Here is a 17,491-nt window from a genome sequence, read left to right as displayed (position 1 = left end):
TGATTAGTTGATGAATATAATGGACAAACTATGACAGTAGGCACCACTACCATGGCCAACCCCAGGTTCACTTATGCTAAAGTTATTCTGTATTAAAATCCTCCTGGGACTCAAATAAATTATTACAGTAACCTTAGCACCAAAGTATATTTTTGAATTCTCAAATGGTACGTTATATTTTTAAATATAGCCACAGATCCCTAGAAGATGATGTCATATGAACAGCTAACCTAAACATCAGAATTTCAAGTTAAAAAATCCTTTTGTTAAACCTACAGACATATATTTTCAGACAAAAATCTATTGAATGTCTGTGACTAGTTTTGAAAATCTAAGAAACAACCTGAACTCTGGCAAGTTTTATTAACCAAAATCCACCTTCAGATGTTAAGACCTGCTCCTGCCCAGACTTTTAAGGATGTTGTCCCAGTAATCCATTGTGTGCTCTTAAATACATGAGCTAAATTCAATGAAATTAAACTAAAACCTCTATCTTCCAAATGCAAAAGAAATATAGAGACGATATAAAAGACATTGTAATTGTAGATTGCTTATGAACCATCAGGTTGGCACATTTACAAACAAGGGCAAATATTACCTCAGTTCATTTGACCGGCACCAGTTGAAGAAGGAACAGAAATTAAATCTTAGTTTCAGTGTGGCTATTTAGAAACATCAATTTGAATCAGTCTATATATAGCCTATATAGACCTTTTATATTTTTGTATCAGATGTGTTCAAACATCTGAATAGCTAAAAAGCAAATAAGTGATCAAGTATAAAGTCAAGCAGTCTCTCACAGGAGGTAGAGGAAGAAAAATCACCTTTCAGAACCTGTAAACAAGACTGCCTGCTAAAGGATCACTCTGTCCCCTCCCTGCCCAAGTAGAAAGGAGGGGGCATTCTCCATATGCATCTGTAAATAAATGACATATAAACTTAGTCATGAATAAAAGAAAAAGGACAACTTTTTGTACCATGAAGAAAGGGTGAAAGTAGAATATCATCAACATTAAGTGGATTTTTTTCTTTTTTTATAGATTTTACATTTTAAACACATATGTCATGACATTTTAATGTAGCAGTCTGAAATGGAGAAATAGCACATTGATTTTGTGCCCCAGAGAAAAATAAACAATAGCACTTTCAAAAAAGGTTTTGGCCTGAGATTCTCTTGAACCATATAAAGGACATTTATCCCCAAACTGAATGACATTAGTAATGGTTGCACTTCCTTGACTACCCTTTCCATCTAAATATTCTAGTTTGATCTGTCAGTGAGGTGACCATAGTGCCCAAGCTGTAATATAATGCCCTGATGAAAAATTACTATAAATTCAAATTGATGTTAAGAATACCACCATATCCAGAATACCATGCATCAATACAGAATTAATAAAGAAAGATTGACTTATATCTTTCATGTGTTTAGCTATAAAATCAGCAATTTTCAGAGAAAGTTTTAATGAGAGTCATAAAAATATGTATATCCAAGTAGCATATATGTTGAATTTTTTTCCTACCTGAAATTCTTTTCCTTTTGTTTTCAGTTTGTCGAAGACAGACTCTGTGTGATGATTCTCAGTAGTCCTAAAGTTAAATGAAAGACAATGCTTTTGTCGGTATCAAACTAAACGTTAAAGAGGTATAAAACATGTATATTCTACTTTTGACATAGGTAAAATCTATTCATGGTGATATGAGTTGCATTTGGCCACAGAGGAGTTATTTAACTTTTCCTCTGTTTAAATACTGTCATCTGAAGATTCTGTTTGTTGACACATGGTATGTGAGGTCCACTGGGCATAGAGGAAGTAAAATAATTATTTGTATACTTTTCTTTTATGAAACACACAACTTCACCAGAAGATATATATTGGCATCTCATTAAAATACTCTAATTGAGATGTATGATGCAAGACTGATCTTTAGACGAAATTATAATAAGCTAATATTCTTCTGAAGTCAGATTTGCAGAATCGAGTGTAATATAAGCCTCGAGCATATATAAACAAGTTGTTTGACTTAGAAAATATCAACTCAAATGCCATTTTGACAATGAGAAACTCCCATTCACCATTTTTTAAATTACAAATGAATGAAAGCTTCTTTACTCACTTCTATTTTTTCTTGAGTCACAGTAGAAACCTCAAGTGTGGTAAGCCTTATAGATAAAACCCAGGATGGAACATCCTCTTTGCCTCTGGAAAACATAGGGAAGTCTACATGGCCAGTTCCCACCTGACATAGGAAGAGAAGGGCCAAATAAAGGGAAGAGAACTCCTTTCAAAGATATGAAGAAGGTGTTTTTGGTCCTTTGCATGCAGTGTTTTAAAAGATGGAAGCAAATTTGATAGGCATGCCTACAATGACCAATGCCATCATTTGCTGTGGACTCCACCCATTTTTACTGAGTAAACTGTCCATATGGACAGTCATTTCTAACTGAGTACTATCCCATACTCTGATGCCACAGAAGCCTTCAAAACAACTGTGTATTTTTATTTCTATTTTTATAAGACTTCTTGGGGAAGCTTAAGTGGTAATTTGAAATTTCTCATTACACGATGCTTCAGAGTTTAAGATTCAAGATGATGACAACTTACATCAGCTGGCATTAGAGCTATCCAAAATTAGTTTAATAATTTTTTTAATATTTATTTATTTTTGAGAGGGACAGAGACAGAATGCGAGTGGGTTGGGGCAGAGAGAGAGGGAGGCACAGAATTTGAAGCAGGCTCCAGGTTCTGAGCTGTCAGCACAGACAGAGCCTGACGCGGGGCTCAAACTCACCAGCTGTGAGATCATGACCTGATCAGAAGTCGGACCCTCAACTGACTGAGACACCAGGTGCCCCTCCAAAATTATTTTTAATCTATAGATTTTTAGCAAACAAACTAATAGGATGAAATTTGTTAGCCTTACACCCCTACTGAAGCTCATTTTATATTTCACATTCAAGAATCTGAACATCTCAGAAATGACAGTACAAATCACACATTCAGCAGTAATCAAATTCATTTTCAGTATAGGCAAGCCTTTTCCAAAGACCAAGTAATTTGATGTAAATACCCTGCCTTTCAAATTGGAGACAGACTAAACTTTGGCATTTTTCAGTAAAATATTTATTTACATAAATAAAATAGCTTGATATTGTTTTTTTCCCCTTTTCATGATTCAGACAGTCAAAAAAGTAAGAAAAAGCCCTGAGTTAATTACATTTATCAACACTTTGTCATTAGCACACATGTTCTATTGGAATTGAACATGTGAAGTTTTCTAGATAAAAACTGAAGAAGGATGTGTGGTAAATATTGTAGATTAAGTGCATGCATCGCTCTCTGCTCTCTCTTGTAAGCCACTAAAATTACAGGAAGAAGGAGAAGGAGGAGGAGGGGGAGGAGGAAGGGAGAGGGGAAGGGGTAGGGGGTGGGGGAGGGGGGGAAGGAATAACTCCAAAAAGACTAAGGAACAGAAGCAGATGTAAAATGGCCAAAAGATGTCAACAAGTTTTTTTGGAACATGAAAAACAAGTGGATGAGTGATAAATAGTTATTAAAACAGGAGAAACTTAAAACCTAAAAAAGAAAGTTGAAGCCCACGCAGGAAAGAATGCCAACATGAAGCAGCCATTTATGTAGCAGAATCCCAGAAAGACTTAGGAATTGAAAGCACCAGATATTTCAGGATGGGGAAATCATGGCAAGACTAATAGGGGGAGTATTTGAAAATCAGTGTAAAGGAGCAGTTAGACCTTCTAATTTCCTTTCTAACCCTAACCATTCACAAGACTTTTCTCAACTTTGGTTTATTTGGAGGACTTAAAAGAATTAGACTCTAGATAAAAGGATTGAGGCATCAGTAGCAGCTGAGAATAGGACCACAATTTAATACTGAAAACAGAAGACTACTTATCACACATATAAATTTATGATTTTTCCTACAGGACTCTGGCACCCTGGTTATATTGCCCAGGCTGTAACCAGAGAATGTTCCTTGGAGAAACATCTAGCCCCAAAGAAAAGGTATACAGATAGTGAAATTTGGACATCCCCAATAAATTGGTGATTCCGCCCCAATCACCCATGGAGAAGTCCAACAGCCAATAAATTCTGTCTAAATACCAGATTCCCTGATTTTTAATGTTTCAACCTTAAATATATATAGATGGTCAAAGATCATGCAACACTTAAAGAGAAACTTCAACATAAATGTTAGAAACAAATAACAACAATCAAATACAAAACCAAACTAATGCAAAGAAATAGATACAACACAGGAAATGGAAGTCAGCTTTGAAAGGTATATATGTAATTAGTATTCTTGATACTGCTCTGTGAAAAAAGAATAGAGTGCTATTTTTTAAAGGACAGTTACAGAAAAAGATAGAGATCTTTTGGATATATAAATATGACAATTAAACCTCCAGGTGAGGGACACCTTGGTGGCTCAGTCAGTTGAGCGTCCGACTTTGGCTTAGGTCATAATCTCACAGTTTGTCCAACAGCTCAGAGCCTGGAGCCTGCTTTGGATTCTGTGTCTCCCTCTCTACCACTCTCCCACTTGTGCTGTCTCTCTGTCTCTGTCTCTCTCTCTCTCAAAAATAAATAAAAATTAGAAAAAATTTTAACTTCTAGCTGAAGTTTTGGAAGACAAAACTGAGAAATCTTTCAAAAGGCAGTATGAAAGAAAAAATAAAGTAAAACAATTATAGGAAGTCCAATTGCTGACCAACGAAAGTTCTAAAAACACAAGTACAAAGAAAATAGAGAGGAAAAATTTGTTACAAAAAATGAAATAACATTTCTCTAAACTGTAAGACATACAATAATTATCACCATAACTAACGAAAAGTGACATCTTCCAGGGCACATAAACATGAAGTTTCTGAGCTCTGGTGATAAAGATATCCTAAAAGTTTCTGGTGATAATGATGATGATGACTAGCAGAGGTGGGGAATAAATGAAGTTACAAGCAAAAATACAGGAATACAGGATGTTGATTTTTATTTCTTAGAAGGGCTCCATCCTAAAATTTCCTTGAAAGTCTTAGTTAAGTCATAAGGTAGAATAAAGACATTTTTTGACGAATGCTCAAAAATTTTAACTCTCTTGTACTATACCTAAGACAGCTACTCTAAATATGGTGGTTGGAGACGTATAGAAAAAGGACCCGGGAAGCAGTAAATAATGGTTCTAATAGAGAGGTAAAGAGAATTCCCAAGATGATGGAAGGAGGGAAATGCCATGTTGATGACTGAACAACAGGTCAACACAGCTAGCCATCTCCATGGGACCAGGCACATGAAGAGCACCAGAAAAATGTCTCAAATGAAAGAAAAAAGCCACTGATAGATTACATAATATGTTTGTCCTTTAGAGAGATGTATTCTTTTCTTTAAATTAACTTTATGTTTGGGAATAATTTTAGATTTAGAGAATAGCTTCCAAAGATAGTCCCTATATTTCCTATATATTTTTCACTTAGCTTCCCCATGGTTAACATCTTGAATAACGGTGGTATATTTGCCAAAATTAAGAAACTGACATTAATACTTTGCAAATAAATGAAATCCAGATTTTTATTAGATTTTATCTGTTTTTCTTTTAATATTCTTTTCTTCTTCTAGCATTCAATCCATGCTACCACATTGCATTGAGTTGTTATGTCTCCACAGTCTCCTCTTATCTCTGATAGTTTCTCAATCTTTCCTTGTATTTCATGTGACAGTCTTAAGGAGTACTAGCCAGATATCTGAGTCTGTCTGATATTTTTCTTATGATTAGCTAGTGGCTAACCTTTATCTCTTAAAGAGGGGGCAGAAGTATCTTCATACATCATTTGAATTTTTCTATAAATAGTGTCTCTTCTCCCTCATTTCTTTACTTATTTATTTATATCAGAATATAAACTCATTTACATTTATTTTTTACTTCATTTAATAACCCAGTACTAGTAAAAACTGTTCAGCTTTGGCTATTAGATCTTTTGGGTTATCTCTAGTGCCCTTTGATACGACCCTACCCTTTTACTTTTAGAGTTCTTCACTACTTTCTAGTATTAAAAGGTGTCCCAGGCTAATCTCCCATTTACCCTGTTCCAGCCCTGGAGTTGGTTATTTCTCCAAGGAACACTTATTTCTTCTATTAGAAAATGGTATTTAGAAAACAAGACCTGAGTGTGCTGGGTATGCCCATTGCTAGTAGCACATCATTCCTTCTGGACAGTAAGAAGAATTTTATAGCGTGTCAGAGTGTTGGTGAAGGGTCAGTAATGGGTACATAGAGAAGAAAGAGGAGACAGAGGAGGCAATTTTTTAATTCTAGATTTAAGAAGTTTCAAAAGAAAGCAAATATAATTATAATATGGTATTTTTACATTTTGTTCAGATGTAACAATTTTTACATATCCGTAATGATGTAAATCCTCAATACCATTTCATTTACTCAACATGTCATAATTGTATGTTCAGAATGGGCATATCAGAAGTACTTGTAGGTTTAATTGAAAGCAAAAGGTTTCTGAACAAGATCCTCATCTACCATAAAAGAAAAATCAATAAATAATATCAAAAATTCAAAAATCAAAAAATAGCATATGTATTTTGTTTAGAAATATGAGTGTAAATGCCAGAGATATAGCTGAAATGTGGAAAGTTCTGACCTTTGGGAAGGGGTGTCTTATGGGTGGAGCATGTTACTACTTTTAATTATTATACCATTGTATTTTAAACTAAGTATAGCCTACAATAGAAAAACAATTTTTAATCAGTTAGCCAGGGCTATCTTTGCATAAATTATGAATGCTCCTACTTCTTTACTGTAGTTACCAAACTTTCCAAAATACATATGAAATTTCATCAATGATTAAAAAAATTCTCACAATTAAACAAATGGAACAAGCATACCTAGCAGCAGTTAGTATTTTGTAATAGAGTCGGATCAAACTGAATTTTTTTAAAGTATGATCAGCAATGCTACAAATAGAAATTTGCCTTGGGGGAAAAAAGAAAAATTAGGCTTGGGAAAAAATGCTTTGTTACAGAATATCAAGGTAAAGAGGAGGCGAGGGAAAACTGAAAATCATGTTTTAGGTTGTGATTTTAAAGCACAAAAAGAGTTAACACAAGGAGAAAAAAAAAGATTTAAAATATTCAATATCTGTATCTATGTGTGTGAACCAATTTGGCTGCTTCTGTATGTTTTGGTTGGAAAATGACCATAGATACTAGACCTTCTGCAAATCTGAAAGAATGTTGTTACCTTCCTTTCTCCCATTTCACAGGTTGGGGAAATTCTCAATCAGGAAGAAACAGAATAGTTCATGAAAGTCACAGTGGACTCATCCTCAAATGTCTTATGCTCCCATGAAGTGCTCCACCATGATAATAGAAAGGACTTTTGAAGATATATAAGGCAAGTGAGGAAATAGAATAAAATAGGCCTATCTACCAGAATACTCAAATAGAAACTATCCCCTAAAGATGGTAACAGCATATGCCTGGGACACATGCCTTAGTTCTCTAAAAACCTCCATTTCCTCAGCAATAAAATATGCATAATAATGGCTCCTACCTCATACAGATGTGGTGAAGATTAAGCAAGGTATTAAGTCCAAAATTCTTGAAATTCAGTCCAGAAAATACAGATCCATAAACTGTGGCTAGTATTTGTATTTATATTCATGTACATATTGGTATTATTTAACCCATAAATATCACTGCTCTTTAAATGAAGGGAATTAGTATAAATGTTAGATGCCAAAAAGCAAAGCCACAGTAGGTACCTGAGCTATATATTATCTAGGCCACAGAAAGAGGGAGAACCAGGTAGGCCCAGATCCTCCAGTTGTTTCCTTTGTCCTTCTTCAGTCTTTACACTAAGTCACCTGTCTGAATATAGCAGATTCAGAAACACAAAGATGAATCATGATGAAACTTATATGATAGTTTTTAAATATTGATAAGATCAAAAGATAATAGAGAACTGGACACCTTAAAATACTTTAAGAATAAGATAAAAAAAAGAATAAGATCTATTTCATAACTTATAGTTTAGTTAAACTAAGTTCAAAGACTCTTCTTTCCTGTGGCCTAGGGATACTTTGGTCGTCTGAAGCCCGATTATTTTACGTTTCACATTAACTATGGGAAGTGTTTCCTTGAAAACATTCTCCAGGGAATGATCATTTTTGGTACTTGACTTGGGTACCTTCCATGTATAGGAAACGGATAACTGCACAATCAGTAATACTTCCAAGGAGTTGAAGTCAATTAAATCCATAAGCTAAATTAAGAGCACTAACATCAATGTCTCCAACAGGTTAGATACTGAATTTGTGTTCTAGAAAATTATGTTAAAACAAATATTCTACTGCTGTCAGAATTAAAAGTTTTATCCCATGAAACAGATGTGTGCATTGTGATGCTGATATTGAAGCAGTATGGAGAGTGTTTAAGACATACTTTGAGTTGGGCTCCATTTCTGATCTTGAGAAGTTGTGTAACCTCATGAGCCCTGTATGTTGTATGTTATATAGCTATAATAAAAAAAAATGTTTTTAAAGCATTTAACGTGGCTCCTGCCTTAAAGTAAATGCTTAATAGATTATTAATAACTATCAATTACATCATTTTAAAGGTAAAGTATCAATAAGGGTATTTTGCCCAAAGGCACATAGTTATTAAGAAAATAAGTTAATAAATTATGAGTTTACTAAATACATTAGCTTTCCTAAGCCCCAAAATGTTGTGTTTTTTTCTATTGACAACTTAAGTGGCAGAACTGAGACTTGATCCCAGCAATTCCACTTGTTCTATAAAATCCGAGTTTCATCTGTCCCAGTCATAAATTGCTAAAGTATTATTTGTTGAAATATAAATTTATCCCTCTCCCCCCTTCACCTCCTTCCTACTTTCCTTTCCTCTTTCCTTCCTTCTTTCCTTCCTTTCCTTTCCTCTCTTTCCTTTCCCTTCCCTTCCCTTCTCTTCCCTTCCCTTCCCTTGTCTTGGTTGTCAGTGAACAGTGCTTATAGCTAGGGGAATGAAAAGAAAAATGTTTATTGAGTTACAGAACTGGTTCAAACATTCAGCACATGCCCACATTAAAAGATTCTCTTTTTTTCAGTCACTAATGGGAAAACCACAATAGGAACCTATCACTTGCTCTAGGGCAACAATATTTTACAGCCTGTCAATTGATTGAAGCCCCAAGCTTGCCTCAAATTTGAATAGAGAAAAGAAAGAGAAGACGGGATTTTATGACAGGTCAAGGGAAAAGGATTCATGTAGTGGCCTGAAGCTAGGCCAAGGGCACATCCTCAACAGAAGAAGAAATTATTCCAACAATCTCAAAAATGTTAGAATTTAATACGGTTTTGATTATTTTATACTATATTCAAATATCTTTCAAAGAATGTATAATCTTTCTTTTCAGAAGTCATACAAGTGTTTTGTAACAAATCAATCTTTAGTATAAAATAGAACTTATTATAGTTTATAAAAGATTTATAGGCTGTTAGAACCAGAAGATAACTCAACTTCCCTAACTTGATTAGATCAGAGAATTGTTTCTGGGGTACATTTCTCCCAAGTAAGACCATCTATGACTGATCAAAATAAGCTAAGGAATCATTTGGTTAAATAAAGTTCAACAATGTTTTTTTTTCCTTCTCTTTATTTTTTAAATTCCAGAACTTCTCAAAGCTTTTAATATGCTAAAGTATGTTTGTGAATTTCAAAGAAGAGATACAGACTGCTTTATTTTCCAAGATTTTGTGACCAGAGATCTTTTACCTAATAGTACACTTGTCAAATGTACTGTTACACAATGTTTAGAAGAAAATGCTCATGTAACCTAGAAGATTAAACATAGAACAAGACAGGAGCCCAAAGAATGAAATTGTTTTTCTTAAGAACAACCAAATAATTGGTAATATTATAATAACATTAAATTGGAGGTGAACTTTGGTCTCCTGATTCCTAGTCCAGGATATTTTCCATTCTACCATTGTAAATGTTAAAGACCTCTCCTGAGACAGAAGTGCAGTTTGCAGCTAGAGAAATATTGTGCTTTTACATTAGGCTAAATCAAATTATGTGTCAAAAATCTAATGCTTGATGATAGGAATGGAGATGTCCTAGGTGAGCAGTTGGGGACTCTATAATAGTCTTAATACCTATTAACTCAGGTGTCTTCATTTCTCTCTTGGGAAAATGGAAACCGTCTTTCATCACCGCATGATAAAATTATTATGAAGATAAAGTAAAATAGTAGTCTTTAAAACAGAGCCATAAAATGATACACAAAGAAAATGCATTGTTACTGGTAATAAACAACATTTCTGTTATCTTAGTTTTCAGAATTTACTTTGGGCATCTACTCTAATTTATTTCCTCTTCTAATATATTGTCTTCGATGTCTAGTAAATGGCTGTTACTAGTCTTAGGGTGCCTGGATGGCTCAATCAACTGAACGTTCAACTCTTGATTTTGGCTCAGGTCATGATTCCAAGGTCGTTGGATTGAGCCCCATGTCAGGCTCCACACTGAGCAGGGAGCCTGCTTAGGATTCTATCTCTCCCTTTCTCTCTCTCTCCCTCTGCCTCTCTCCTCCACTTGTGCTCTCTCTCTCTAAAATAAATAAATAAATAAATAAATAAATAAATAAATACTAGTCTTCAAAAAAATGAAATTATCAATCATGTTGTACCATGTAATCCCATAGCAAGAAAAAAAAATCTTGAAAATCTAATAGATAATTGGTCAAGGAATTACTGGAATATAAGGCATTTAAATTATAAAATGATTATTTTCAAACATTGTAATATTCTAGTAGAATACATAAAAATGAAACTGTATATACTTAAGAACTTACCGATGAAATTTCCTGGTAGAATAAAATAAGTTTCAGTCTAAGCCCAGGTTTTTATATATTTAGCATATAAATGTAAAAGGGACATTTTGGAAATGAGCAACAGAGGATTTCATTCATTCATTTATTCATTTATTCAACAAGTATCTGTTGGCTATTCAGAATGTGTCAACAATAATTTTACCTCTGTGGATACACTGGTAAACAAAACAACAAAGACTGTTGTTCTCATGAAGTTACATTCATATGAGTAAAATGAACAATAAACAAGCAAAAAATAGATCATTTCAACAAAGCATTCTGAAGGTAATAAAGACACGCTAATAAGATAGAGAAAGCAGTGAAGAGAGAGGTATCTCCAGATGGGGAAAACAATAATTGTATATGATGGCAGGGAAGGCCTGTTCGAGAAAGTGCCACGTGACTGACACTCAAGTGATGAGAATACACTTAACATCTGTGTAAAATCTGGGAGAAAGAGCTATCCTTGCATGGGAGTTGTCTTCCCAATGGAATCATAAGAACAAGATTAAAATTTTCATAGGGGGAAATGGAAGATCATGTGAAAAGCAAAAATAAATGAGAAATGGAGAAGTAAAATAATCAAAGAGATTGTAATCCTAACACCACAGTCGGAGTAGTGAGCATAACCAAGGAGATACCAATGGTGAAAAGCTATCATTCCATAGGCATAGTGGCCTCTCCGAAAATAAAGAGAAAAGAATCCTGTGATCGCTCTTTAAGGTGCATTTAATAGAAGATAACTCACAGATTACAAATGAAGTAATAGGACAGCAACACCACACACACACACACACACACACACACACACGCGCGCCCTCGCGCGCTCGCGCACGCACGGAATACCAGTTGGTTCAGCACATCCATGAGTTAAGTTACAGGAAAACAAAGCCCGAGAAAAATGAGTATAGTCTTCCATATGTGAACAATGGCAGCTGTATGATGGATAAAAAATACCTCCTGCTCAACATTATGATACAAATGTGAAAGATAGAAATGGATGAACAAATATATTAAAGCAGTACAAGGAAATTTTCTAAATTAACGGAAATAGTTCCTAAATAAGATGTAGGAGTATGATGAAAAGACCCTGAGGTAGCTAAGGGATTAGAAAGTTCCTAGGGACATTCAATCCAAGTGTCATCCCAAAGAAAGACATTTAAGAATCCAAAGAGATGCCAATCCCAAAAGAAGGATCCAGACTAAGACTAAAATTTTGCCTCTTATTTCTAAGTGCCTAAAGAGTTAAACTTATTCCTTATTTAGAAAGGGTGTACTAAATGAGATTCACATTCAATGTCCATGTTGCATTCTGCATCTTTTTGTTCATCTCTACCTGCCCTCCAGCTCACGTGGAGCACAGTAACCCATGTCTGACATAAGAGTCGATGCCAAATAAATACTGGCATGTTTTTAGTGTAAAGTGTGAGGACTTTGGAAATGGATCTGGTACCTTAATTACTTGGGCCTATAATAAAAGGATACTGGCCTCTCTTGGAAAAGAAATTTGAAATAAAAGATATTTTCCCCTTTCCTCACTCACCCCCGTACTGTTCCTCAAGCACGTATCAAATCCATGTACTTTACCTCATCATCAAGGACATGTTGCTATCAATTTATTCAAGTTTGAGAATATTGTTCAGGCCAAATTTACTCAGAGATAGAAGTTTGTAGGAGGGTGTATTTTGTTATGGCTCAACCTGATATAACAAAATACCAAAGACTGGCTGGTTCAAACAACAGAAATTTATTTCCTCACAGTTCTGGAGGCTAGACTTGTTGTTAGGGTTGGTTTCTAGTGAGGCCTCTTTCCTGGTTTATAGATGGACACCTTTTTGGTGTGTCCTCATATGGTGTGGGGGGGGGGGGGGAAGAGAGAGATCACTGATGTTTCTTCCTCTTCTCAGGACACCAGAATTAGGGCCCCATCCTTATGACCTCATTTAATTACTTCTCTATAGTTTCTTCCTCCAGACAGTCACACTGATGGGCTAGTGCTACAATAAGGGAATTTTAGGGCAACACAATTCAGTCTATAACAGAGGTTTAAAAGAAAGAACCTACTAGGTAAATAGATTCTCTACCTCTTATATCTTCTTCTGCTTACCATTATATGTATCCATTAGATACTGCCACAAAAATCCTGTATAGCCAATGTACTTTAAACATAGTAGCTTAAAACAATAATTCTTTATTCCCACATATCTATGAGTAGACTGATGCTGATGCAGGCTGAGTCCACTTGGGTTATTGTACCAGGTATCCTGAATGCTGCTGTAGCCTGGGTGTGACGGGTCAGCTCTGTTCCGTGGAATCTTCCTCCTGGGTCCAGCAAGTGGGCCTAGTCTTGTTCATAGCAGAAATTCAAGAGAGCATGTCTAATCACATTCAAGGACCTAGCTTGTGCCAAGTCTGCCAACATGTCATTGGCCAAACAAGTTATTTGGCTACACCCAGAATCAATTTGGAGAATTACACTATATCCATGGAAATGGGGACAAATTCTTGGAAATTAATTTAAGATAGCATTGTATATACAACTTTTGGCACATTCATGTTGAGATCCAAGACTGGTATAAATTTTGAGGTAGAAATAGGCTGGACAGAACATTAGGCATACCAGTGATTTGAAGCAGTGATTTGGTTCTAGAGCTTAAGAATGGGGTCTCAATACATTACAGCTTAAGTAATTAAAATTCTGCACTGAGATTTGGGGGCGCCCACAAGTGTTAACTTGCCTTGCTTAATTAATTATGCACGCATACCCTTCAAACCCTCTCCCAATCCATACTAACCTTTCTTTAAAATGGTATTAAGAATCTAGTGAGATAATATGTGACAGCATGAAACACAAAGTCTGACACAAAGCAGGTGCTTGTGAAAGTTTTCTTCTACACTTTGTGTCTGCCTGTTATACAAATGTAATTCAAATTGGCCCATGCACAGCATTGTTTCTTCTTCTTAATGCCTTAGCTTCCAACATTTCAAGTTGCAAAACCACTTTAAGACTTTAAAAGAGAAACACCTAAATACAGTTGAATTGAACTGACGATTTAATCTCAGTTTTAGTGCCTAGGCAGGACAATAATCCTAACTGAGTTTGCCGACCATTGATCTCCCCGAAATTTATTATAAAACCATCATTGGGATTATCCTCTATAGGGAGAGGCCAAACTGCACTCTGTCTAACCTAACATATGCCAAAAGCTTGTAACATTCACAAGAAATATGTCAAAAGACCTTTGCAAATTCCCATATGCATAAATGTCATTACAGTATATAATTTCTCACATAAATCTGTTGAATGTAATGATGCATTTATATAACCCCTCAGACCTCTAATGAGGGCTTCTGCATACCTGAAGACAAGCTAAGAACAACAGAACCATGCTGATATTGAGACAGAGTGCTGGTTGAGGCTCACTCATAGCCTCGATTTTCTTCCCACAGGCTGGCCTCAAGGACACACGATTTAATCAAGAGCTTCACACACTTAAAAAGTTATGAACTTTCCAATTTTCCTGTGACTCATCAAAACCACAAATGTTAAATTTGTGAAAGGCAAGAGTCCACTCAATCACGAGGGGAATTCAGGAGAATATTAAGAGGTAAAAGACACTCGCTAGAATAGAAAATGAAATAAAGCACATAATGCCCCTGCGGTGGCACAAACGAGAGATTGCATACATTCAACTCAGCCTTTATGTGATCAGGTAAGATGTGCAACAACTAACAACTGAGTACAAACAGGAACCAATAACCTGCGTTACAAGCTCTGCCAGAAGATATACATATCCCCATGCTCCCATTACACAATGAACATCCATTAACATATAACCTTCCACTTACAAGTACACATGGGAATCCTGCCAATAGGACACTATATGCTGAAGATGATTAAATCAGCATTGCAGAGAGAAGAGCACAGAGACCTTCTAAACAATTTAATTACTAGTGCCACATTTACTGGAAGACAGAGTTTGAAATCTCCTATCACTAGCTATTTGTAAGATGAAATTTCAGACTAGTGGGAGAAAGACAATACCAGATGCTCTTTATTACTAACCAATTCTGTTTTTCTGTTATAAATGCCCTTTTACTGTAATATTGGGGTGTTCACATAAATACTAAATTCTGTTAAATGGCAGTGATGACGGGGATGATTATGATGGTAGTGACTGGTATTTATTGAAACCTTTCTACCTACCAGGCTCTGTCCTATGTGCTAAACATGAATTATGACATTTAAACATAAAAACAATTTTAAAAGATAAATATTATTATTTTTCCCATTTTATAAGAAAAGAAAATGATGCATAGAACTAGGAAGCATAAGCAGTAGAGACAGAACTCAAAATAACACGATTTGAAAGAGTCTGAGCTCTTTAGCAAAACAGTTTACTGACTGCAGTGCTGAAGAGTGATTAATAATATTGACTAGAATTCGATTCTCACCTCTTTGGCTTGTTATGCAAACTTGGGCAACTGACATAAAAACTCTAAAAATAATTTTTTTCATCTGTAAAATGAATATGAATAAATAAATCTAACATCTATTAAGTTTCTTGTAAGGTTTACATGAATTTAAGCATGTAACATGTGGAGGAAAGATTTCAAAAATGCTAGCTCTTATTAAGATCTCTATTAGCTCTGGGGCGCCTGGGTGGCGCAGTTGGTTGAGCGTCCGACTTCAGCCAGGTCACGATCTCGCGGTCCGTGAGTTCAAGCCCCGCGTCAGGCTCTGGGCTGATGGCTCGGAGCCTGGAGCCTGTTTCCGATTCTGTGTCTCCCTCTCTCTCTGCCCCTCCCCCGTTCATGCTCTGTCTCTCTCTGTCCCAAAAATAAATAAATTAATTAATTAATTAAAAAAAATAAAAAAAAATAAGATCTCTATTAGCTCTTACTTTATTAAAAGAAAATTTGATTCATTATACGCTACTCTCATTCCTAAGCAGTGACTCATTGATTCTAATATACAGCTTATTAAGATACATCATAAGCTGAATACTTCTATAAAAATACAAATTATATGGTCACAAAGTAATTCTTGTTAAAAAGCATAATTTCATGCATTTTAAAGTGAAAACTTGGAAATTTGGATGTGTTGTTATATTTAGCACAATCACCATAGAATGTAACTATAGCTAGCCATTTGTTACCCAAACTTAACACACATTTTTACATTTCTTTTTTCTTAAACTCAACTAAAAGTTAAAATTCTAGGGGCACCTGGGTGGCTCATTCAGTTAAGCATCCAACTTTGTCGCAGGTCATGATCTCATGTTTCATGGGTCCAAGCCCCACATCAGGCTTTGTGCTAACAGCATGGGGCCTGCTTCAGATTCTCTGTCTCCCTCTCTCTCTGTCCCTCTCCGACTTGCACTCTCTCACTCTCAAAAATAAAAACATTTTTTTAAAAAGTTGAAATTCTAGGGGCACCTGGGTGGCTCAGTCAGTTAAGCATCTGACTCTTTATTTCGGCTCAGGTCATGATTTCACAGTCATGAGATAGAGCCTATGTTGAGGTCCATGCTGGATGTGGAACCTGCTTAAGATTCTTTCCCTCCCTCTTTCTCTGTACTTTTTTCTCCGTCTCTCAATAAAAAAGTTAAAACTCCAGATTAGTTCACCTCATATAATGACAGGGAATTTGAAGAAAAATTGTCCAACAGGTGTAAGGATAATCTTTAAGAAAACTTTGAAAAATAATAGCTTGGAGTTGTGAAATTACTATATCAATTAGCTATTGATACAAAGCAAATGAGCGTACAATTTCGCTGAGAAGCCACAATATGCTTTGATTCTCACTAATTTGTAGGTTGGTCAGCCAGGACAGCTCTTCTTCAGGCTTTGATAGCTGAGGAGGCTCAGCTTCCTATGAAGATCTGAGGTTGGCTGGGTTGACTCTGCACAGCATATGTTCCCTCTGGGTCTCAGTGTGGAAGGGCAACACCATCTAGAGAAGCCTCTTCTCAAGGCCATGCCAGAGATAGCTCAAGCAGAACACACAAAGCATCTGAAGGTCTAGGGTTAGAGCTGATAATGTGTCACTTCCATCTTATTATTACATTAGCCAAAAATAAGTCACATGACCAAGCTCGAGGCTGACATGCAAGAAATACACATTTTCCAGGATGAGGCTCCAGCAAACCTTTCCTCTTTCTGATGGAAGAAGTGTGAGAAATCGGGACCAATAATTTGGTCTATCAAAAATACCAGAATCTCATTTGGGAAAAGAAAAGCTGATAAGCGGCAACTTGTTTGAGCAAGATGATCCTTCCCAGACCCTGGTCTCCTGGTTTCTTGACTTCTTCACTGCCAGTAATCTTTTGCTGCACCCTATCTCCTCTATCAGCTACCATCTTCACATCTTTTATTTCAAGCAAAAAGCTTTCACGTTACCACCTCCCATCCTTCCAACTCACCTAGTCAGGTAATATAATTTTATTATTGTTAGTGAAATATTATGAAATATTTAATATTACTATTACATAAATAATAAATTCACTATATATCATTACTCACTATGTGTTAGACACTGAATTAAATACTATAGGTATGTCAACTTATATAACCCTCATAACAACACGATAAGATT

General features: G+C 35.6%; 1 long non-coding RNA gene across 1 annotated transcript in view; it reads right to left on the bottom strand.

The window, feature by feature from the left end:
• Window positions 1-592: 592 nt before the first annotated feature.
• LOC128314539 (uncharacterized) overlaps window positions 593-17,491 on the bottom strand; it is a 165,915-nt gene continuing 149,016 nt past the window's right edge. Inside the window, exon 3 of the long non-coding RNA XR_008296292.1 lies at window positions 593-1,590. This is a non-coding gene — a long non-coding RNA (uncharacterized LOC128314539). The remainder of the gene's footprint in view (window positions 1,591-17,491) is intronic.

Source organism: Acinonyx jubatus, chromosome B1 (assembly GCF_027475565.1).
Source record: "Acinonyx jubatus isolate Ajub_Pintada_27869175 chromosome B1, VMU_Ajub_asm_v1.0, whole genome shotgun sequence".
Lineage (NCBI taxonomy): Eukaryota > Metazoa > Chordata > Mammalia > Carnivora > Felidae > Acinonyx > Acinonyx jubatus.
The sequence above is the reverse complement of the archived record's forward strand: the minus strand, read 5'-3'. Positions and strand labels throughout refer to the sequence as shown.